The sequence below is a fragment of the Eurosta solidaginis genome, chromosome X (assembly GCF_040869045.1).
Source record: "Eurosta solidaginis isolate ZX-2024a chromosome X, ASM4086904v1, whole genome shotgun sequence".
Classification (NCBI taxonomy): Eukaryota; Metazoa; Arthropoda; class Insecta; order Diptera; family Tephritidae; genus Eurosta; species Eurosta solidaginis.
Window position 1 is genome coordinate 177,913,753 of NC_090324.1, and position 25,661 is coordinate 177,939,413.

The 25,661-nt window shown below is 36.7% G+C and overlaps 1 protein-coding gene across 1 annotated transcript in view; it reads right to left on the bottom strand.

Annotated features, from left to right (window-relative positions):
• LOC137234581 (cytochrome c oxidase subunit 5B, mitochondrial-like) overlaps positions 1-12,514 on the bottom strand; it is a 676,037-nt gene extending 663,523 nt beyond the window's left edge. Inside the window, exon 1 of the mRNA XM_067758042.1 lies at positions 12,150-12,514. The gene's annotated coding sequence lies outside the window, so the exon portion shown is untranslated. The remainder of the gene's footprint in view (positions 1-12,149) is intronic.
• Between the last annotated feature and the right edge of the window lie 13,147 nt (positions 12,515-25,661).

A 25,661-nucleotide genomic window follows, 5' to 3' on the forward strand; every position in this document is an offset into this window, starting at 1 on the left:
ATCAACATCAAAAAGAGTAAATTTTGTTTAAGCCAAGTCAATTACCTTGGTTTTATAGTTGGAAACGGAACTCGTCAGGTAGATCAAGATACAATTGCTGCGATTGAGACTTACCCTGTTCCAAAGACCGTACGTCAACTTCGAAAATTTCTCGGCATGACCGGATGGTACCGACGATTTATCGACGACTACTCTTCTGTCACCTTCCATCTAACAGAACTACTTTCCAAGAAAAAAACATTTAACGTGGAATCCGGACTTACAGAAAGCATTTGATGACCTCAAAAGGAAATTAACTTCCGCCCCCGTACTAATTCATCCAAATCACAACAAACCTTTTATACTACAATGCGATACGAGGCAAGTAGGGATAGGCGCATGTCTGTGGCAAGAAGACGATAACGGGCAAGAGCGCCCTGTAGCCTATATGTCGAAGAAGCTAAATAAGGCCCAGCGAAATTACTCGGTGACGGAGTTAGAATGTCTAGCTGTAGTATTAGCGATAAAGAAATTTCGCATGTATATCGAAGGGATGGAATTTAAGGTGGTGACGGACCATGCTAGTCTGCGATGACTCATGCAAAAAAAAGATTTGAGGGGTCTACTAGCCAGATGGGCGATCAAATTACAGGGATTTAATTTCACTATTGAACACAAAAAGGGAAGTGAAAATGTAATCGCGGATGCTTTATCGCGTATACACGAAGACACGTCTGAAACAGAAATCAATGAATTAGAACTAACCATTTTACCAGAAATTGATTTAATCTCCGATGCTTTCAACTCGCCAGAATACGAAGAACTGAAGCGTCAGTTTCTGAACTCGAATTTACCCGACTTTGAGGTTATCGATTGATACATCTACCATCGCACAGACTTTGCTACCGGTAACAGTGATTTAGATGACAAAGCGTGGAAATTGTATGTGCCGACCGAACTACGCCAACATGTAATATCCGCGGCCCATGATCCACCATCTGCAGGACATGGTGGGATAGCCAAAACGGTAGAAAGACTTCGGCAGAACTTTTATTGGCCAGGTATGTTTACACAAATTCGCGAGTACATACGTAAAGGTAACATCGGCTTATTGATTATTCTCGATCATTTGAGGAAGTTTGTATTTTTAAAACCCTTAAAAAGGTTTACCTCAAACTTGATAATAGGCTATTTAAAGGAAAATGTGTTTGATTGTTTTGGGACCCCTGAAAGCGTTACCACGGATAATGGTAGCCAATTCAAAAGTAAGGAGTTCGAGGGATTTTTGGCGAAATATGGCGTTTCACATATCACTACTGCTGTTTATTCGCCACAGTCGAATGCATCAGAAAGAGTGAATCGTTCAATCAATGAGGCTCTTAGAAGTTACATACGCAAGGATCAGAAGGAATGGGATGCATACACCAGCAGCATTAACTGTGCTCTGCGTAATAGTTTACACCAATCATTAGGATATACCCCATATTTTGCCGTGTTCGGACAACACATGATTACCCACGGAACAGACTACAGACTACTCCGAAAGTTACAACTGTTAGATGACATTACTCCAAGACTAGACCGCCCCGACAACTTCCACCTCATAAGAGATACCATAAGGAAGAATTTGGAAAAAGCACATATCCGAAGTACAAACACGTATAATCTACGAAGCCGTAGTAGAAACTTCCAAGTAGGCCAAATCGTTACGCGACGAAACTCTGTGCAGAGCAACCTAGCTAACAATTTTAACGCGAAGCTTGCACCAACCGGAGTAAAAGCCAAAATTAAGGCCATTAAAGGATCATGCTAATATGTCTTAGAAGACCTACATGGCAAAGTGATAGGAACCTACCATGCAAAAGATCTATGGTAAAAATTTGAAGTTACCTTAACAGCTCACCTTGATTATGTTTATTTACCGCTCATAAATCTCCATGTTTTCAGGTCCTTTGCTTTATGCTTATCCCATTAAGTAGTATCAAAGAACTTGTGGTGTAAGGTGGGAGATTTATGTGGCAGTCCTATTACTGCTTACATCCGGTCCCCATAGGAAATAGGAATAGATTGCAAATGTTGATATTCCCAATACCTTTAACAGTACGATTGAACAACATTTGACCGCGTACGTTAACAGCGGTCGAGCGAATTCGGATATGTTAAGGAATACGCTGGAAGATGAGTTCGAAAAGTGGGAACAGTTTATAGCAGATACCTTAACAACGGGACTGGCACTGTGGCTGAGAATGTCTCACATGATACCGAAGAAGTGAGATGAATATTTTCGAGAAAAGAGAGAAAAATAACGGCGAGAAGCATTGGAGTAGGGTTCGATGTTATAAGTTTGTATAGGATATAAAATTATAACAACAATAGTATAGAAAATAGTTCGCAAACAATTTTTTTTGGAGTCAAATAGCTCGTAAACAATTTTTTTAAGGAAATAGCGGTTGAAGCCTAGCTTACGAAACGAAAATTAACGCAAGCTTAGGACAGTTAATGATGGAGATCTAATGATGAAAGTCGTGCTGGTCGAGAAGTCGCGTTCGGGCAGTTCTTCACAGTTTTTTTTTTTTTGAAAAATTTTACAAAGTTTAATAAACAGTGCTTTTGCCGTTCGGAAAAAAGACTAAATATGAAAAGTTTTAAAGAAATTGCCGTCCGAGAAAAAAAAAGAAAAGTTTTAAAGAAAAAAAAAACAAACCCTGAAATGTTTTAACAAAATTAAAGGTTCTTGTGTAATTGCTTGGATATGAAGGAAAAAGCATATTTTTAAAGAATACTGTATTACTGGAAAAAAAAATAAAAAATTTTTTTTTATTTGGAAAAGTTTTGAAAAAAAAAAACAAATTTAAAATCTGAACATGTTTTGGCAAACGAAGAAAAGTTCTTTAAAGAATTGAGATTGAAATATAAAAAAAAATTTAGTTTGTTCGCTTTGGAGAACGGAAACCAATAAATGGAAAAAAAAGAAAAATGTATTGAAAGAATTTTGTAGAAGTGAAAAAAAAACTAAATTTGAAAAGGTGTTGAAAACAACAAAATTAACATCTGAACATGTTATACGTAAATCAAGGAAAGTTCGGTGGTGAATTTGTATGGAAAAAAAAAACATTTTATTGCTTTTTTTTATGAAATGTAAAGATAATTAGGTGTTTGGCATTGGAGAAAATGCACAGAAACCAATAAATTGGAAAAAAAGGAATTGAAAGAATTTTGTATAAGTGGGGAAAAAAAGAAAAAAAACTAAATTTGAAAAAGGTATGAACAAAAAGGAGAAATTGAAAATCTGAACATGTTTTTTGCAAGTGAAGACAAGTTCTCTCGTGAATTTTTATGAAGAAAAAGAAAACAATTTTATTGCATTTTTTAATTAATCCTAAATGAAAAGTTTGGGTTGGCTTTAGAAAAAAAAATCAATAATTTGATAAAATAAGCATGCACACCCCACAGGACGTGAAAAATCACAAAACTGAAGTTTATTTGATAAAGGAGGGTGAAATTTGTAACGAAATAGCGCCTATAAAGAAGCCATATAAATCCCTTCAGGAGTAGTGTAGTGCGACACTAACTGAAATGCGGAGGCCGTAACTTTAAAGAAATCTAAAAATCTGGAAGCAGTCATAGGAGCCGGAGACGAGCGGACCGGGGTCACGGATTTCAATAAAATACGCATAATTTCATAAATTTTAGAAGTTGTAAAGAGAAAATGTAAAGAAATAAAAAAAAATTTTTGAATATTAAATTATGAATTTTATCTTAGAAAAGGTGAAGTTAGGAAAAGAAAGAAAAGAGATGTAATGTTAGAGTGAGCGAGTGAAAAAAAGCGAAAAAGGGAGTAAATTTTTATAACGTAGCAAAGGTACCAAAAGATTGGCGATCGAAAATCGAAAGACCTGTCATAACAGGGGAAAAATGCTTGCACCGAGAACCAAATAGTCCCGATGCAAGAAAGTGGTGAGTGGCCAGTGGAAGGAGGATAAATGGGTAAGTCATTTTGTGACCATGTATGTGTACATATGAATATTCTTTCTTTTTTCGCCTACTGCCTAATAAGGGGCTTAGTACAATAGAACATTAGAAAAAAAAGAGAAGAAAATAACCCTAATTGGAATTCATTAGGGATCTTTAAATTCAAAAGTCGAGATAGGCAATAAAAAGCAAAAAAAAAAGAAAGTAAAAGATTAAAATCAATTTATTAAAGAAAGGATGAACGAAAGGTTGGAAGAATTTACTAAATAATATAATTTGTTTCTCGAATTGAATTATTTATTAAATGGGATCCTATCCTATCCTATCCTATCAAATAGGGCCTGTGGCAACATAGCCAGTAAATGTGTAGCAAGTTTTGTATGTTACGATAACATATGCCTTTTATCATTACTTATTCGTTTATTTTCTTAATATGTAAAGGCCTTAGCTTTAACTTCAGCTGTTAACAGCGACTTTTGTTTTTGCTTGCTCGGTTTGAAGCACTAATACATTTCAATTACCATATAGTGAGTAAACAAAGGGCTTTGTAATAGAACTCGGAGATGATCAGCCGTACAGAATAAATCTGAGTAATTGATCTCGCTCACTCGCTCACTCTCTCACTGATAACCTTTTAATTTTTGCTTTAGTATGTATGTGTAATTACCACACTGCAGCATACATTTTGTGAACTTGAAATTAAATAGAGAGAGATCTCTTGTATATTGTAGATACGAGAAATGTTATAATTGAAAAAGGAATGTTAGGTGTTAGGGTTACATTAATTCTTTTGTATATATAGAGATTAACAGAGAGAGATTATGCTATCCTTGATAGATTGTAGATACGAGAAAAGTTACAATTGAAAAAGGAATGTTACCTGTGAGGTTTACAATAATACTCTAGTATGTATGAATTTTAATAGAGAGCGATTAGGCGGTAAAATATTTGGCGATATTGAGAGTCGCTCGAACCAGAATTGTTCATAAATGGAATGAGAACAGAAATATGTAGGTTAAGTTAAGAGTGAGGGATTGGAAGCTGTTATAAACTTTAAACAGAGAATGTTTAATCAGACACACATATGTATACATATGTATATTAAGAAGTGGTTGATATCGTACATATTTTTTTTGATTTTGCTATTTTGCTGTAACTTTGCTGAGATCATATTGTTTCAAAATTGGTTTGATGATACACACTAACATGAAATATTAGGTTATATATCTATGTAGGTGTATATTGAGTAGTAAGTTGTGGAGAATGAAATCAGGGATCGGAAATAAGGTCATTTTTGTAATAAAGTTAAGTTGAGAAATTTAATATGGATATGATGGTGTAAATGTTTTCTATAGTTGCTAGCTGAGGCAATGGTACGTATTCTTTTGGACTAAAAGAGCAAACGTATATGATTTCTTTTAGCAGGTTGGGTGGGTTATGACGGAATGGCAACAACACCTTCAGCCTTCCACAGAGCGGCCGGAAGAGTTTAACCAGGCTATTGGTATGACAACGGAGGTAAGCAGGTTTCAACATGGAGTTTGTAGGATTTGGTCAGGATTAGGCAAATTTAATTTTTAGCAGGTGTAACCATTGTTGGCCACAAATAATTTTTTTTCAAATCTCTGTTTGAAATTTTTATGTGAAACCGAGAAAAAGTCAGTGTAGGAGCAAGTTCCCACCCTCATTCGCTGAAGACTAGCTGGTAGTAGCAAACAGAGTACCCGCTCCTTAAACCCTATACGTACTCGGAGAACTAAGTTGTTGATTAGTCGGTGTCCTGGTTCATGGTTGAGTTCCTGAGTATCTATATTGGCGGAGACTCACCTAGGCCCACTTTCACCGTGGTTCATTACAACATATGTGTTAGTATTCGTATATCAGTTAGTTATTAGCTAGATTTTCGAAGGGTTATTAGATATAGAAAACTGTTAGTGTCCTTTTCTCAAACACAAGTACATTTCAAGCAATAGCATATTTTTAAGGCAGGTAGTGATTTCTTTGTAGAACTAGGGACCCTTTTTGTCGAGGTAGGCTTAAATTTTTACTTGATCTAAGTATAAATAATAGTACATGCGCCTTGTTCCTTCATAATATCTGCAAGGCTCGCCAGATTACTTACTTACTTAATTGGCGCTTAACCGTCTAAACAGTTATGGCCGTCCAACAAGGCGCTCCAGTCGCTCCTTCGCTCCGCCAACCGGCGCCAATTGGTCACACGAAGGGAATTTAAATCGTTTTCCACCTGGTCCTTCCAACGGAGTGGGGCCGCCCTCTACCTGTGCTTCCATAGGCAGGTTCCGATAGAAGCACTTTCTTGGCCGGAGCATCATCTTTCATTCGCATAACATGGCCTAGCCAGCGCAGCCGCTGCGTTTTAATTCGCTGGACTATGTTGATGTCTGCGTATAGCTCGTACAGCTCATCATTAAATCTTCTTCGGTACTCGCCATCGCCAACGCGTAGAGGTCCATAAATCTTTCGAAGAACTTTTCTCTCGAACACTCCCAAAGCCGCTTCATCTGATGTTGTCATGGTCCATGCTTCTGCCCCATATAGCAGGACGGGTACGATCAGTGACTTGTAGAGTATGATTTTCGTTCGCCGAGAGAGGACTTTACTTTTCAATTGCCTGCCTAGTAAAAAGTAGCATTTATTGGCAAGATTGATTCTTGGCTGGATTTCAGTGCTGATGTTGTTGCTAGTGTTGATGCTGGTTCTCAAATAAACGAAGTCTTTTACTATTTCGAAATTATGGCTGCCAACAGCAGTGTGGTTGCCAAGGCGCGTATGCGCTGACTCTTTGCTCGATGACAGCAGGTACTTCGTTTTGTCCTCATTCACCACCAAACCCATCTTTACCGCTTCTTTTTCCAGTTTGGAGTAAGAAGAACTAACAGCGCGGGTGTTTAGGCCGATGATATCAATGTCATCAGCATATGCCAGTAATTGCACGCTTTTATAGTATATTGTTCTAGTGCGGTTAAGTTCTGCAGCTTGTATAATTTTCTCCAGCATCAAGTTAAAGAAATCGCACGATAGGGGGTCACTCTGTCTGAAACCTCGTTTAGTTTCGAACGGCTCGGAGAGGTTCCTCCCAATTCTGACTGAGCTGATTGGGTTGCTCAACGTCATTTTGCACAGCCGTATAAGTTTTGCGGAGAAACCAAATTAAGACATAGCGGTATATAGGCAGCTCCTTTTCGTGCTGTCGAAGGCGGCTTTAAAGTCGACGAAGAGGTGATGTGTGGCGATTCTCTTTTCACGGGTTTTTTCCAAGATTTGGCGCATTGTGAAAATCTGGTCGATGGTAGATTTACCAGGTCTGAAGTCGAACTGATAAAGTCCAATCAGCCGGTTCAAGGTGGGCTTCAATCTTTCGCACAATACACTTGAAAGGACCTTATATGCGATATTAAGAAGGCTGATTCCACGATAGTTGGTGCATTTTGCAGTATCCCCCTTCTTGTGGACTGGGCAAAGAACACTTAGAGTCCAACCGTCGGGCATGCACTCTTCCGCCCATATTTTGCTAAGAAGCTGCTGCATGCGCCTTACCAACTCCTCGCCGCCGTACTTGAATAGCTCCGCAGGCAATCCATCAGCGCCCACGGCCTTGTTGTTTTTCAATCTGGTTATTGCTATCCTAACTTCGTCATAATCGGGCGGGGGACATATATTCCATCATCATCGATTGCGGGATCGGGTTCTTCATCTCTGCGCGGAGAATTGCTGCCTCCATTCAGGAGAGCAGAGAAGTATTCCCTCCATAATCTAAGCACTCGCCGGATACTGTTCAGTTTATAATTGCAGTTTATAACCCGTCATTTATTTAAAAATATAATATGAATGAAAGGGCGCGAGAGTTTGAGTGTACAAATAATCCGGATATGTTCTGTTTCATCTGCGGTCAATTTATCGTTAAAAGGATGCGACATGTGTTTTCAAATCCTTTGAAAGTTACATACTATAAGTATATAAGGGACATTCATATGGCTTAGCAGCTAAAAAGGCTTGCACTGATATGAATGTTAGAGTTTCGAGTTCAACGCTCAGCTCCCGAAAAGCTAGCTGATGAAGAAGTGAAATTCAGAAACATGTCCTAGTAACCATCGCCGTTTGTAAACTTACAATTTTTCTCTAATGTCAAATACAAAAACCATTGTATAAAGCAATATGAGCAAAGCTCGCTAATTAAATACATATTATCATATTGATATAATAGTAACAGCGGAAGTATTAAAAACAAATACTGTAAAAATCCGAACAAATGTTACTAAGCTTTCAAAAGCGCGCCTAAAAATCATATCCACACCATTAGGAATAAACTACATACAGAGTGTATGTGCCTACATGGCGATCAAAAGGAATATAAACAAAAAGGCAACTCTTAGAGACCAATTGTACAGCGAACAACGGGACATTCATATGGCTTAGCAGCCAAAAAGGCTTGCACTGATATGAATGTTGGAGATTCGAGTTCAACGCTCAGCTCCCGAAAAGCTAGCTGATGAAGAAGTGAAATTCAGAAACATATCCTAGTAACCATCGCCGTTTGTAAACTTACAATTTTTCCCTAATATCAATTACAAAAACCATTGTATAAAGAAATATGAGCAAAGCTCGCTAATTAAATACATATGATCATATTGATATAATAGTAACAGCGGAATTATTAAAAACAAATACTGTAAATATCCGAACAAATGTTACTAAGCTTTCAAAAGCGCGCCAAAAATCATATCCACACCACTAGGAATAAACTACATACAGAGTGTATGTGCCTACATGGTGATCAAAAGGAATATAAACAAAAAGGCAACTCTTAGAGACCAATTGTACAGCGAACAACGGGAAATTCATATGGCTTAGCAGCTAAAAAGGCTTGCATTGATTGAATGTTGGAGATTCGAGTTCAATGCTCAGCTCCCGAAAAGCTAGCTGATGAAGAAGTGAAATTCAGAAACATGTCCTAGTAACCATCGCCGTTTGTAAACTTACAATTTTTCTCTAATATCAATTACATAAGTATTATAGTATATTCGGCATTATGAAAAATCATGGACACCGAATATTGTGTGCACTATATGTCGAGTCGAATTGATTTTTTCGGAAACCGGAACAAAAAGGTGCGTTGTAAAAATTAGGAATTTGCTCCCCTGACTAATTTCTGAAACTATCTATTTAGGCGACATATGAAATTTATTACACCAATGAAGTGGAGGGAACCAACTTGCCATTCAACGGACTGCTATATTTGTATTACAAAAGTACTTGGGGTTGGAAAATCAAGAAAAGTAACCTATGCGAGCTTATGTACAGTGTCATTACCTGAAATCAATTCAACGGAAGCTACATTGCCAGAATCAAATTTAACTTTAGTTCCGGCTCCAGTTTCATTATCAACAGCAGTATCTGCTTACGCGGCACCATGTTGTACTGGATTTCAAACGGAAAACGACACAAACTCTTTGTTACAAGCACAACTCAATGATTAGATAAGGGATTTGGAATTGTCAAAGGAAAAGGCCGAACTACACGTCTCTCGTATGCAACAATTTAAATTTCTTTCATTCGATGTTAAGGTAACATATTATAGAACTCGTCACGAACAATTTTCCAAGTACTATACGAAGGAGGACAGTGTTTGTTACTGCAAAGACATTGCTGGTCTATTCAAACAGTTTGGTGAACCATATGATTCAAAAGAGAGGCGATCGTTCATAGACGGCAATAAATTAAGTTTAAAGGCCGTATTATTGCATATTGGCAACCAAAAGCCATCTATCCCGATCGCGCATGCAGTAAATACGAAGGAAACGTATGAGATAATGCAAAAATTGCTCAAATTAATCAAATACGAAGAACATGATTGGAGAATATGTGCCGATCTTAAAGTCGTTGGAATGCTAAGTGGTCTACAAAGTGGATACACAAAATACTGTTGCTTTCTATGCAAACGGAATAGCCGAGCTCGTCAAGACCACTACATCATTAAGGAATGGCCAGAACGAATCGATTTTCAAGTTGTGGTGGATAACACTGTCAAGCTTTGGACAAAGAAGGCGAAGCTTTTCATCATTTGAAGACAATCTTTCCAGAGATTTCAGAAGCAAAAATAAAGGAAGGGATTTTTGTGGGACCGCAAATAAGGAAAATGATGAACAATAACCATTTCAAAGAACTATTGACACCAGTGGAGGTAGCAGCGTGGGATTCTTTTGAAAAGGTCGCTACTTCTTTTTTAGGCAAACACAAAAGTCCTAACTACGAGATGATAGTGAACGACTTAATCAAAAACTTTGCGGAAATGGGTAAATAGAAAAACATATCTAAGACAGTTTTCTCATTTAACTTTTAAACCTATCCGTCCGATAAACAAAAAATTTGTATGAAAATTTTTAAATTTACATGACAATATATAGCCCTAAATATGAATTCATCGTCCAGTTCCGAACAAACAAGAACGAGAAGAATGTAAACAAAAAATTTGTTCTAAATTGAAAGATAAATCCAACCTAAGAAAATTATATACTGATGTGTCACTTATGTATTTATCTAATTTACTTTTTTATTTTCTTTCAGGAGTAAATATGTCTTTCAAAATTCATTTTCTACACTCCCATTTAAATTTTTTCCCGCAAAATCTTGGCGACGAAAGTGACGAGCATGGCGAAAGGTTTCACCAGCAAATGAAAATGATTGAAAGTCGGTATCAAGGATTCTGGGATGTCGCTATAATGGGTGACTACTGTTGGCTTGTCATAAGAGAAACCGATCCTAATCTGAACAAGCGTCAAAACAAGACACATAGATTTTTCAATTAAAAAATAAGGTCATAGAGTTAAGACAGAATCATATGTACATGTGCTATTATTTGTAGGGTACTTAAGTTTTACTATATGGATATATTTATTTGAATGCTTATAACTTTTTTATTAGTTCATCGATTTCTTTGAATGAAATCTTTTTTTTTTTTTGTAATAAAACGGAGCTTATAGATAAAAAAAAAAATCTACAAAAAAATAAAAAGTTTTCGAGATTATTCCTCGCAAAGTACACATTTTTTTATATTTCTACAAAAAAAATTGAAAAAATCCGTAATGACTGTCCGTTATCTTTGAATCTGCAGGGTCTAGCAAAAAGTTTTGTATGCACAGTTTATTACATTTTAAAAGCTTCAAACCGTTTTGGAATTGCTCAATTCGTTCTTGAGATATATATGATTAAGTGGACCCAATTTTCTTTTTTTTTGTTTTTTTTTTTGAAAAAAAAAAACGGTTATTTGTAAATATCTCAAAAACGTTACCATAGAATTAAAAATAACCTTGATTTTCGGAATCAGGGGGTGATTTTTCATAGGAATTTCATAATGGCATCTCTGGTACATTTTGGCTGTAAACCAGTGTAATTAATGGGGAAAAGCATAATTCTTAGGCAATTAGATACAAAGAATGGCTTAAATGGTTTGTAAACAGATATGTTTTATTTTTAGTCAATATCCTTTTAATTTAGAGTCAGATAGACAGACAAATGTAACTTGTGGGTTTGGTTTTTTTTTTTTAAGTACAGTCGTCTTTTTTCATATTCTATTTTTTGTACCTATAAATAATGCTGTAACACAAGGTAATACGCCAAAAACTTAACGGAAGTGATAAAATGCTGCATGCACCACATAGGATTAATTCATTTGTTTACATTTGTTTGACATAATAGTACCTTACAAAAGAATCATATTCAACTGTCAATCACACTTTGTTAAATTAAACTTTGGTTCTACCCTAACATTTTTTTGATGGAGTGAGCAGATTTTACCGCGTCGTTGACGATTTGCTCAACAAGAGAAAAAAATATTTGTCGTCAAATAGAATACATACGCATACAGCCGCTCGCTTGCTGTGGCATTACTAGCACACTTCGTGTTAAAGTTTGATCTTATTATTAAGATTCAACATTATCGAAATTTTTTAATATATGCTAAGAACTAAGTCCAATTTATATTGATAACTGCTTTTGCAATAAGAGTAATAGTCATACTCAAAATAAAGTCGGTGCCTAAGTTACTCTCAGCTTTTTGACGTAATGTTTTATGTTTATATATCTAACAAGGTGACTAACTGAAATTTCTTGATCCTCATTCATCCTTGATGGAAAATTCATAAAACAACGAATGTATTAGATGTGAAAATCGCACTTACCAAAAATTATGGATTTTTCTACTTTTGCGGTTATAGCCTCATATAAGGATTGTTACCTTCTAAGAAGTCTTTCAACTTGGCCTCTTAGCAATGTTTGGATCTCCCCTTAAATATATCCGAAAATTAAGCAAACGTATAGCTTTTGACCTTTCAAAATAGGTTGGAACTGCTTACAAACAAAAATATTATGTGCACTTTACACTTATAATATATATATACCGGAACTATAAAGTAAACGAGTTTATTACTGTCATATAAAAAATAATATTTTTCATAACTTTTTTGCTATGGTAATAATGCTGGTGAGCCAGTTAACTATCTACCAGCGACTTGTTGCTTTTCATCATCGTTTTCCTAACAGCATAAATTTGCTTTGTTGAATTAATAAGATAGTGAGGAAAGCTGTAATTCGATTGGTTGAGTTTGTATATTAAACAAGTAAGGAAGGCTAAGTTCGGGTGTAACCGAACTTTACATACTCAGCTGACAGCTTTGGAGACAAAATAAGGAAAAATCACCATGTAGGAAAATGAACCTAGGGTAACCCTGGAATGTGTTTATATGACATGGGTATCAAATGGAAGGAATTAAAGAGTTTTTGAAAAGGGAGTGGGCCTTAGTTCTATAGGTGGACGCCTTTTCGAGATGTCACCATAAAGGTGGCCAAGGGGTGCCTCTAGAATGTGGTTTTACGATATGGGTATCAAATGAAATGTGTTAATGAGTATTTTAAAAGGGAGTGCGCCTTAGTTCTATAGGTGAACGCCTTTTCGAGATATCGCCATAAAGGTGGACCAGGGGTGACTCTAGAATGTGTTTGTACGATATGAGAATCAAATGAAAGGTGTTAGTAAGTATTTTAAAAGGGAGTGGGCTTTAGTTCTATAGGTGGACGCCCTTTCGAGATATCGCCATAGAAGTGGACCAGGGGTGACTCTATAATGTGTTTGTGCGATATGGGTATCAAATTAAAGGTATTAATGAGGGTTTTAAGAGGGGTGGTCCTTAGTTGTATATGTGAAGGCGTTTTCGAGATATCGACCAAAATGTGGACCAGGGTAACCCAGAACATCATCTGTCGGGTACCGCTAATTTATTTATATATGTAATACCACGAAGAGTATTCCTTCCAAAATTCCAAGGGCTTTTGATTTCGCCCTGTATAACATTTTCATTTGCTTCTACTTAATATGGTAGGTGTCACACCCGCTTTACAAAGTTTTTCTAAAGTTATATTTTGCGCCAATAAACCAATCCAATTATGTACCATGTTTCATCCCATTTTTCATATTTGGTATAAAATTATGGCATTTTTTCATTTTTCGTAATATTCGATATCGAAAAAGTGGGCGTGGTCATAGTCGAATTTCGGCCATTTTTTATATCAAGATAAAGGGAGTTCAAGTAAGTACGTGAACTAAGTTTAGTAAAGATATATCGATTTTTCCTCAAGTTATCATGTTAAAGGCCGAGCGGAAGGACAGACCGTCGACTGTGTATAAAAACTGGGCGCGGCTTCAACCGATTTCGCTCATTTTCACAGAAAACTGTTATCGTCATAAAATCTATGCCCCTACCAAACTTCACACGGATTGGTAAATTTTTGTTCGACTTATGTTATTATATTAAAAGTCCACGGAGCCTCGCCCATTTTGAAATTTTCTTTTATTTTATATTTTGCTGCACTATAACATTACTGGAGTTGAATGTTGACATAATTTACCTATACGCTGTAAAGATATTCAATTTTTTGTTAAAATTTGACTTTAAATATGTTTTATAGAAGTGGAGGTGTTCGCCATCCGATTTCGCTAGTTTTTATTTAGCACACATATGTAATAGGAGTGACGTTCCTGCCAATTTTCATCATGATATCTTCAACGACTGCCAAATTACAGCTTGCAAAACTTTTAAATTACCTTCTTTTAAAAGTGGGCGGTGCCACTCCCATTGTAAAAATTTTTACTAATTTTCTATCTGCATCACAAAATCAACCCACCCACCAAGTTTCATCGCTTTATCAGTAATGAATTATCGAACTTTTTCGGTTTTTCGAAATTTTATTAATAGAAAAAGTGGGCGTGGTTATAGTCTGATTTCGTTCATTTTAAATAGCGATCTGAGATGGGTGTCCAGGAACCCACATACCAAATTTCATCAAGATACCTCAAAATTTACTCAAGTTATCGTGTTTACGGGCAGACGGACGGACATGGCTAAATGAATTTCTTTTTTCGCCCACATCATTTTGATATATAGAAGTCTATATCTATCTTGATTATTTTATGCCGTTACGGATTACCGTTTTGCTAAAAAAGTTAATATACTCTGTGAGCTCTGCTCAGCTGAGTATAAAAATAATGCGTATTAAAAAGGGTACACGGAATGTTCTACATTGATAAGATAAAGCTCACGCGCTAAGTCGATCATTGTCTTATATTTAAACGAATTCCGACAATTAATGTACATGAATGAGATACAGAACTTCCAACTAAAATATTTGGACCTTATATAAGACTTATTTCACATGGTCAAAAGGCTTATACCACCAGGCCTTAATTCTATAAGGAAGACAAGTTGTATGGTGTATTCCTTAAAATACATTAGGAGGCATCAGGCCTAAATATGGTTTATCTGAATGATAACGGTAATTATAAGGCTTATAACAAAAATTAAATAATGATTGCATAAAGAATTATAATAAGCGTTAGGTAGAATATAACAACCGACAATAAGGCTTATGAATCAATTCATATAAGGCTAAAATAGGGCTCCTTACTGTATTATGACTTTTTATATAAGGCTTATAAGACAAATGAAATCAACCTGAATTTAAATTCCCTTATTCTTCTTTGTGATTACATATTTTGAAACTTTATTTAAGTATAGATTAGCAATGATAAAATTTGGAAATTTTTTTCTAATGTGCCTGATGTCGTTTCCTTATCTTTCTGGTTAATTATTGAGCTCAAGGCCGCAAGGATAAATAAAACACCATGTATTTTGTGGTATTATAATTCATATAATTGGTCGATATTTCGGTTTCAATCTGAAACCATCATCAGAAACAAATGAATGTACTTGATCGTTTCCTTTATGTTGTTCGTAGTCGGCATAAAACACGTAGGTTCCCGCCAATGTGTGGGGGAGATAATAACACTAACAACTGGAAATAAATGTTCTCAGACGACGAAATTTGACGACGCTTCAGTTATCCAAAAAGAGAAACAATGGAAAAAGAGATATACATTGGAAATGTTACAGATAGTGAATAAACCGACAGACATACATATAAATTACAAAACAGATATTGATAACGCAGCTCAAGCATACAAACACTTGTTAACAAAAAATAAACAGTTTAATACTCCTCGCTAGACAATACGGCTGTAAAATAAATGTATGTATCACGTGTTTTTCGATTAATTTATAAAATTATTGTTTTTACATTATATGTTTCTTATGTTCGTTGTTAGTTCGCCCTGCAGACGATTACCGATGTGTAATTGAAATAGATGGGCATAAAATATAAACCAGTGGCGTAGTGAGGTCTTCTTGCGCCCAGGGAAAAATATTTTTTTGGCGCCTACCCCCCAATATATTACCAAAAGAATATAATTTTATATATTCAGAAATTACTAAACCAATAAAGTCGTAAGGCTGAAGATATCATCTATAAGTAGACTCAAATACATATTTAATAATAATATTATTGTAAAACATTAATAAAACTAATATCTATGTCCAAATTTTCTTTGCCTTTGAGGGAGCTATATATATATATCAATGATATCAGCAAAATTTATCATTTCAAATTTTTCTCTTTCGATATTTAATAATATTAGGCCACTTAGGTAACCTTGGCCCATCGTTGATCGTAAATATTTCAAAATCAGTTTTAATTTGCTGAATGAACGTTCGCAGCTAGCAATTGATACTGAGATAGTCAAGAGTATATGAAGTGCCACTGGCAAGTTTGGAAAAACATCTTCTCCATACGAGATTATAGAAGCAAGTAATTCTAACGGAGTTTTAGGTTCAATTTCTTGTCTACTGCGAAGTAATATTTTGCAGTCACATATATCGATAAAAAGTTCTATTCCATCGAAATCTATATTATAAAATTCACCCAAGTTCTTACAATTTCTTTCTAAGTCGTTATTATGTTTACGGACAAATTTTCCGTCTAAGAGAAATCCAAATTTAAAATTAAGGTAATTTAGTCGTATAAGTCTTGTATGTATTTCTTATTGTAGACGATCGAGAACACTTTCTATAACGCCAGAAATTTCACATTATGCGGAAAGATTAACATCTCTAGCCGAATCTCCGGGCATTTCGCGGCGCCTTCTTACACGTTTTACTATATCAATATCCCATTTTTCACAAAGAGACTTCGTTTTTTCTATAGCTTCTTCACAGAGAGTGTCTCGAATTTCGGATAGTTCAGTCGCTGATGATTATAGATCATGATACGCTTCTCTAAAATTCAGCCCCGGATCTTGAAATCTGAGGTGCACACCATTAATCTTCCTTAAGATTTCATACCAGAAATGAACTAATGTTATGAAATTAAATTTTGAATTCAAGGTTCGATTCGAGCTCAAAGCCAGAATAATAATTTTTTTCTAATGATAATTATGTTATTTTTTAATTTTTCTATAATTGAAAAATTGTATTTTGTTTTTGGAATAGTAAGTAGACAATTTTCCAGACAACCTGCCATAGCTGAGCAGATAGATCCATTTCGAAGGGTGCTAAGCCTTCATCATTAATACGCTTTAGGCACGCTGCGCTAACCATTTAGCTATACAGCGATGGTTTGTTTGAACGATAAATTGCTACTTATATTCCTTCTTACCAACTATATTTTTTCAGTGTTGCTCCGTCTGGTGCAAATCACTGATAATGCTGAATTTTTGTTTATTTTCAATTACTTTGTTTGACATTCCCAAGAGCTCATGGTTTATTAACAATTGTTGTTGTTTTTATCGGCCTATTGATAAATTATTCAAGGTTTGATTCGAGCTCAAGGTCAGAACAATAATTTTTTTCTAATGATAATTATTGTTATTTTTTAATTTTTCTAAATTTGAAAAATTGTATTTTGTTTTTGGAATAGTAAGTAGAAAATTTTTCAGACAACCTGCCATAACTGCGCAGATAGATCAATTTCGAAGGATGCTAAGCCTTCATCATCAGTACGCTTTAGGCACGCTGAGCTAACCATTTAGTTATACAGCGGTGGTTTGTTTGACTGACAAATTTGCTACTTCTATTCCTTTTTACCAACTATATTTAATCAGCGTTGCGCCTTCTGTTGCAAATCGCGTATAATGCTGGATTTGCTTTTGTCAATTTTTTTTTTGTCTATTTGTATGAATTAAGCGGGGATTGCCCGTATTGCTTTAAATGTATGAAAACATTAGTTAATTCGTTGTAGTTCTATAAAATAGAACAAAAACAGCAACAATACCAGTTTCTTTGAAACCGCCTTACCAACAAGCATAACTTTAACACATATTTACATACGAAGTATGTAGTGTGTAAAAGAAAAAATATGCAAAGAAGGCAATTGCGAAACACTTTACAACAACTAAGGCATGACGTGGCTGAATGCGTTTGTAACACTTCAACCATCGTAGGAGTGCGGGTTCAAATCCCACTCCCGGGAGAAAAGCCTTTGAAGAGATTTACAAGGCATAATCGAAACAGCTGTCGCCTTGTCCGTCCTGATGTCATGTTGTTTAAATTATTAAATAAATTATAAAATTAAAAATTGCTTCAAATAAATGTTTTCATATATTTAAAGCATTACGGGCAATCCCTGCTTAACTCATACAAATAGACAACATTGGCTAATTCGTTGTAATTCTATAAAATAGAACAAAAAGCGTAACAATACCAGTTTGTTTGAAATCGACTTATCAACAAGCATAATTTTAGCACATAATTACAAACGAAGTATGTAGTGTGTAAAAGAATAAAATATGCACAGAAGGCAATTGAGAAAAACTTAAGAACAACTAAGGCATAACGTGGCTGAATTCGTTTGTAACACTTCAACCGTCGAAGGAGTGCAGGTTCAAATCCCACTCCCAGGAGAAAAGGCTTTGAAGAGATTTACAAGGTATAATCAATTAACCAATGTTTTCATACATTTAAAGCAATACGGGCAATCCCCGCTTAACTCATACAAATAGACAACATTGGTTAATTCGTTGTAGTTCTATAAAATAGAACAAAAACAGGAACAATACCAGTTTCTTTGAAACCGCCTTACCAACAAGCATAACTTTAACACATAACTACATACGAAGTATGTAGTGTGTAAAAGAATAAAATATGCAAAAAAGGCAATTGAGAGAAACTTTACAACAACTAAGGCATGACGTAGCTGAATGCGTTTGTAATACTTCAACCATCGTAGGAGTGCGGGTTCAAATCCCACTCCCGGGAGAAAAGGCTTTGAAGGGATTTACAAGGTAAAATCGAAACAGCTGTCGCCTTGTCCGTACTGATGTCACGTTGTTTAAATTTTTCTCAAATTATTATTATAAAAATATTTTTTAAGAGAAAATTAGCCACCCACTTCAGTGCCCTAGAAATTAACCGGAGAATTCAACAATATAATATGACAAAACGTGAATTGCATTCTCCCAAAAAACTTAAATTTTGAGTTACATCTGTTTACAATAAGACGAGTGATATATATTTCTATAATTATTTTATTTTCCCATCAAAAACACAAGTTTTATAAAACTGCTGACGGCTGCTGCCTACAAGTATTAACTTAGGAATTACACAGGCAACCAATCTTAGACCAAGTCCATCACTAGTTTATCTTCATCGTTATTCATAAAAAGAGAAGCTGTAGACAATGATGTTAAACTGCTACACAATATTATTTTGCTTCGTCTGACTTGAAAAATTTAAATGATAAACTTTTCCGTGGTGTTTAAATGTTTAGAAAATGAATATTTGCTTGAAAAATGTTGAAAGCAATCCTTTTTGCAGCATTTAAAAACCGCATAGTTTTCAGTTTATGGAAACTTTTAAAGTGATTTAGAATTTCCTTTACGCTCCAAATTTTCCACTGCAAACAAAGCGTATATACATTTTGAATTAAAATCTTAGTTATCTATTAAACGTGCATTCAAGTGTGCATTCAATCCTGTTATTTTCGAGGAATTTTCATCATGAGAGGTATTGATTTTATAAAAGAATTTCTGAATGAAAATCCAAACGCCTTTACAATAAACAGGGTAATGCAAGTTAAAAGCATGGACAATTTGGAAGCATATCAAAAACATGAAAATTTTAATTTCATACCGTCGCAATATACATAAAAGTCAATTAAGTATATTAGACTATCACCTACAGCAATTATTATTGGCTGTAGTGTTCCATTTTGTTGCTCAAAACGCTGTCGTATCGCAGTGGTGTTTTCTTCTAAAGTTGACGCAGATTTTATGTGAAGAATAAAGCAGTCCATGGCCTCGTTTATTGTAACTCTTTTAATTTTGTCATTGAAGCGGTATTTTGCTGTTGGCGTTATAACTGCGTTGAGCAGTAATGCGACGATGCAGTTTTTGGAATCTACATATAAATGTATTGCATTAGTTTCAGTACAGACTTATTGCTAACATTTTAGAAAAAATTTCCTTGCAGGCTTTGTCCCTTATATTGCTGGCGAAAAACTTTCTGATATGTGGTATAAATTTTTCCCACGTTAAAAAACTGGAAACTTTTCTCTTTAAACAGCATTTGAAAATCGCTTTCGACCAAAAAAATACAATAAAAGTACAAAGTTTGAAATTTATTTTCGGGCTTCCGTATAGAATCAGCTATATTTTCACGTTTTCGTGCTGTAGATATGTGCAGCACTGTACAGTGAATCACAAAATTTAGCACACCGGCATTTGTTTATTTTTTTTTAATTTTAAGCAAGTTTCGCCTCAGTTCAATTGTTTTTGATACTTTAATGCTTTGAAAAAATCCAATTAATTCCCTTTTTCTATTTATAAACCACTTCACTTCATAACAAAATTGCACACACAACTTGTTCCGAATTACCATCGAGAGCTTTGTACGAAAGTATGTTGCCATATACACCTATATACGTAAATATGTGTGTACAAAAAAAGGTTTCAATTAATTAAAGAAATTACAATGGTTTTTATTTTTTATTAAATATATCGAAGAGAAACAACAAGTTTTAAGAAAATAGGTTTCACAATTGTTGTGGAATATATGTAATATTGCAAATTATTCGAAAGATAGCACTAACGTGAACGTGTGATGACAACGTTTTTCCTTGCGGGCTGCTGTATTGAAAGAGGACGAGCCTCTTTGCAACACAAAACGATGAACCCACGATACAGCACCTTCGTTGGGTTTCCCGGCAACAATGTTGCTATACCGCAAGCGATAAAAGTATAAATACATATACGTACTACCACTCACACATGCCTGTGGGCTAGTGACGGCAAACATGTGTAGGTGGCAGTGAATTATTTTACGAGGGGGGCCGGCCCCTTGCCGTAAGCAACAAAGAAAAAAAAGAAATATAGGAATGCCATGTCATCGCACGCCCCGTAAGGCGATGCATCGATGTGCAGATGCGGACGCCGTGTGATTGACCTCACGTTTCGCTCTCCTGTGGAAAGAGAAAGGAACTTGTTAAGTAAAAGTACGTGGTTTTGTAATTCCGTGCAATATTTACTTAGATATGTATAAGAGAGTGTGCGTTGAAATATACAAAAATATTTGTAGTGGGTGGGCCCCAGACACAACGAGGCCGAAAATCGTGGCTTGTGCGAGTAGCCTGCCGACAGTCGATGAGGTTGTGCCTCCGTAATATTGACGTAGACATCGGCGCCCAACGTGAGCAGCACCGGTGATGATCGGTAGAACGTCGGATACTGCAGGCTCCATAAACTGAAATAGGGCAGCTATCGACGGGTCCATATTCGCCGTTGTATTCATTCTGGCATAGTTCGCCACTACAGTGGCTTGCGTTGTTACTTTCCCAGCTACCCCATACTTCCCTCTCAATACTATGGTGCACCGCGAAAAGTGAGCGTTGTTGGTGCGTTCTAGGTGAAGATGCTTGGCTAGATTGGCATCTATAATGGTGGTGGGAGCGAAGGCGTCTAAAAGGGCACGGCCCAAGTGAAAACGGCCTCCGGCTTCAATGCGGACTATTGCCGTCGGCGCAATGGCAGTAAGTGATCGAGTTATGGTTGGTGCCATTGGAGATCCCAGAGTCGGCCACTCCTGAAGCTCGTAGGGGTTTGAAATTACCGAACGAGAGCTTTGTGGTTGTTGCGAATTTTATTAAGGGCCGTCCTCCCAGCAAATCATCGTGACGAGCGGGATGGACGCGGTTCCGCGTCGTCACGCTGTTTGCCGATAGGGCGGTGCAATGGGCGGAAAAGACGTCTCTGCGCGCCATCCCCGTCTTGTGAGCGCACCAAGGTGCAGTGCATAATCGAGCGGAACTCAGGTGTTTCGTGGCGTAGTGGTGGTCGGAACCGATGCGTTTCTAAGCTGCTTTGTTGTGGCGTTGGATTTACCTCTGCTGCATTGGCAATCCTCTTTTCTTCCTCTGCTTCTTCTACCTGCTGTGCCCATGACTTTTATTGCTCAGTGACGTGGATGGAGAGTACCCCATCCGAGCTCGCATCGTCGTCGTCGTTATTACCTTGCGTTGGCAGTTGCTGGCCGTCGTCGATATGGAGCGTCGTATGATGCTGCTCATTACAACGTCAGCATCGATCCTTGCTGGGGCATATTTCAAGGCGGTGAAATGGCGATAGGCAATTCGGGCAATATTTATGTATGAGTACTTCGCGGAGACGCGCTTCGGTCGACATACCCCGGTATATCGGGCACAGTCACAGTCCGATTGATCGATATATGTAATGCGCGACACGTAACGCGTGTAATGCGCATTGCGCATGAGGCCTGATGTCGGTCTTGTCATGCATTGACTGTCAGATGTAAAGTGTAGACATTTTGACATTTGCTTCGCTTTTTCACTTCCTGAATGGAAAAAATATCATTGATTTAACACGCGGTGGTGAGTATGGAAGCTAGTATATTGTAATCTTTTCTATTAATTATTTTATGTTTTCCTTTTCAGGTATACAGTATATAAAATTCCTTACCACGGTGCATTGATAAATAATTGCGGCTTTATTAGTAAATGCTGGCTTATATCAATGGAATGGGACCTAATAAATAGCGCTAACATATTAAAACACGAGGGAATTATTGGTGCAAATTGGGATATTTTGTTAAAAAAATGCAGGACCAACTAAAAATTGCACCAAATTTGGGGCGGCTGTTCGCATACTTTATCGAGGAAAATTTCATAGCATCCAATGATTTTTGCTTTGCAAAGCTTATTACGCACATGGCTGCGAGAGAAAACGCTTACATACTGCAGGCGCCGTTCGGCTTGGAATGGGATGATCGCTGTTCAAACATACTCAATGGGGATATTGGCAAACTTAATCCACAAGTAATTTCATTCGTTTTCAACTTGGTCCGTTTACTTAACACAAACGAATGGAATGTAATCGAAATAACGCAACGACGGTTAGTCTACAAAGTATTGGAAATAGTACATAGAGACTCGCGTCGATTCAACCCATCCCTTAAATTATCAATCATCCGCCTTCTGTGCTTAATTTGGAAATATAGCATTGGAATAGCACATTTGGTTTCCGTGAAAATTTGGCAATTTAGTATAGAATATTGTAATCAAGATCACACATTGTACGTCTGTAGTGCGTGAAGCGCGTCATCTCCTATATGATGTTCCTTATAAATACGATGTGAAAAAGTGAGATACCACAGTTGTTAAGGAGGTTCTTGAAATTACAAAGCCTTCAACCGAAAATGTATTTGAAATAAATAACGAGAGAATCTTGGTAATTGTTGAAGATTATGAATTACAAAATAAATTATCAGCCACGTTAGACTTGCTCTCATTTATATTTGAACAAACGAAAAGAAAACAAGTAAGGAAGGCTAAGCTCGGGTGTAACCGACCATTACATACTCAGTTGAGAGCTGTGGAGATAAAGTAAGGAAAAATCACCATGTTGTAAACAGAACCTAGGGAAACCCTGCAATGTGTTTGTATGACATTTGTAGCAAATGGAAGGTATTAAAGAGTATTTTAAGAGGAAGTGGCCATAGTTCTATAGATGGACGCCATTAAGGGATATCGCCATAAAGGTGGACCAGGCCTGACTCTAGAATTTGTTTGTACAATATGGGTATCAAATGAAATGTGTTAATAATAATTTTATAATGGAGTGGGCCAAAGTTCTATAGGTGAACGCCTTTTCGAGATATCGCCATAAAGGTGGACCCGGGGTGACTCTAGAATTGATTTGTACGATATGAGTACAAGTGAAAGGTGCTAATGAGTATTTAAAGAGGGCGTGGGCCTTAGTTCTACATGTGGACGCCTTTTCGAGATATCGCCATAAAGGTGCACCAGAGGTGAAGGTGGGGTCTAGAATTTGTTTGTACTATATGGGTATCAAATGAAAGGTGTTAATGAGTATTTTAAAAGGGAGTGGGCCTTAGTTCTATAGGTGGACGCCTTTTCGGAATATCGTTATAAAAGTGGACCAGGGTTGACTCTAGAATGCGCTTGTACAATAGGGGTATCAAACGAAAGGTGTTAATAAGTGTTTTAAAAGGGAGTGGGCCTTAGTTCTATGGGTGGACGCCTTTTCGGGATATCGCCATAAACGTGGACCAGGGGCGACTCTAGAATGCGTTTGTACAATATGGGTATCAAATGAAAGGTGTTAATGAGTATTTTAAAAGGGTGTGGGCCTTAGTTCTATAGGTGGACGCCCTTTCGAGATATCGCCATAAAGGTGGACCAGGGGTGACTCTAAAATTTGTTTGTACGATATGGGTACCAAATGAAAGGTGTTCATGAGTATTTTTAAAGGGAGTGGGCCTTAGTTCTATAGGTGGATGCCTTTTCGAGATATCGCCATAGAGGTGGGCCAGGGGTGACTCTAGAATTTTTTTGTACGATATGGATATCAAATGAAAGGTGTTAATGAGTGTTTAAGTGACTTGCGTTCACTTAAATAGGCAACGGTTCCGTCACTTGCGTTCACCTAACCACCCATCCGTGACTTGCGATCACGTCTCCAAGTGACTTGCGTTCACTTCACTAGTTATGACTTGCGTTCATAGAACCCTGGCGGTAGAGTAGACTGGAGTTGCCATCCAGTGCTTCCAGTCAACAGTGTTGGAATTGCTTTACATCACTAACCCATGTTATAAATACCATTGCAATGCATGAACTTTTTCTTTTGTTTCGTGGAACACCGAACATCTACCAGCAACCAACATCATCTACCTTTTTTGGAAAAAACTTGCATCGGATCAACAACGTAGGAGCGAGTACAAACATCAGCACCGACGTCACCTCCAAATCCATGAGAACAACAAAGGAAGTATCATCCCAAAAATCGTAAGTTATATCTTTCTATATAAAAGCAACCGAGATAGCACTTGCGCTGCGGTATTCCCCTAAACTAACCTAACCCTTGCGCGGTCATCCCCACCCTTGCGTGAGATTGGTTCTCGAACCTAACCTAGCCCTTGCGCGGCCGCAAGACGGATCAAAATCCCGAATCCTACCTTTCGAATTCACTATTTAAATTCATTTCGTAAAATGTTCGTTCCGTTGTGGAATTAGTTATATTTCCATTTTATATATATTTGCTGTGTGAAGTATCAGCGCTTAAGTTCCCATTGTTAGCTTTAAGAGTTTAAATTCAATAAATGAATTAATATTGAAATACGCATTTGCGTCAATGCGTTAAATATTTGGTCCTTGCGAGCCAAATTTGAATCAGTGGCAACGCAAAAACTACAACACTGGATATATCGCTATCGGCCCATCGCTAACTTTTCACTCGAACTTTTTCAACTTGCGCGTGTGCTTACAAATTTTCAACAATTTAAAGTAAAGTTTAAATTAAACTAAACAAAAGTTCAAAGTGAAGTGCTAAAAACGGAACTTAGCAAACACAAATCTGTGGTCCCCAACAATTTGCACACAACAGCACTATTTTGAAAAGTGGTCCAGTGGACAAACACAAAAAAGCCGGTCACAGGCATCTGGCGAAATTATTGCGGCAAATCACTATTGTGGCAAATTCATTGGTGAAGAAATTCCGGAAAATTATTCAAGCGACATGAGAACCGTCAGGATTCGAACGTAAGTCCATCAATTGACATTTTTTAAGAACATACATATATTGGCATATAAACCCGGTATAGTTAACGGGAACCGTTATATGCGCATATACACACGTATATATATATGTTCTTCCAGTACGCTATCTTGCGAATAGCGGGATTCCTTTTCCACAGTTACACGGCATACATAGCTCGTAGCTTACGCTAGCAACCTCTCTTTCGGCTTTTACATATGCATACGTACATATGTATATTTATTTA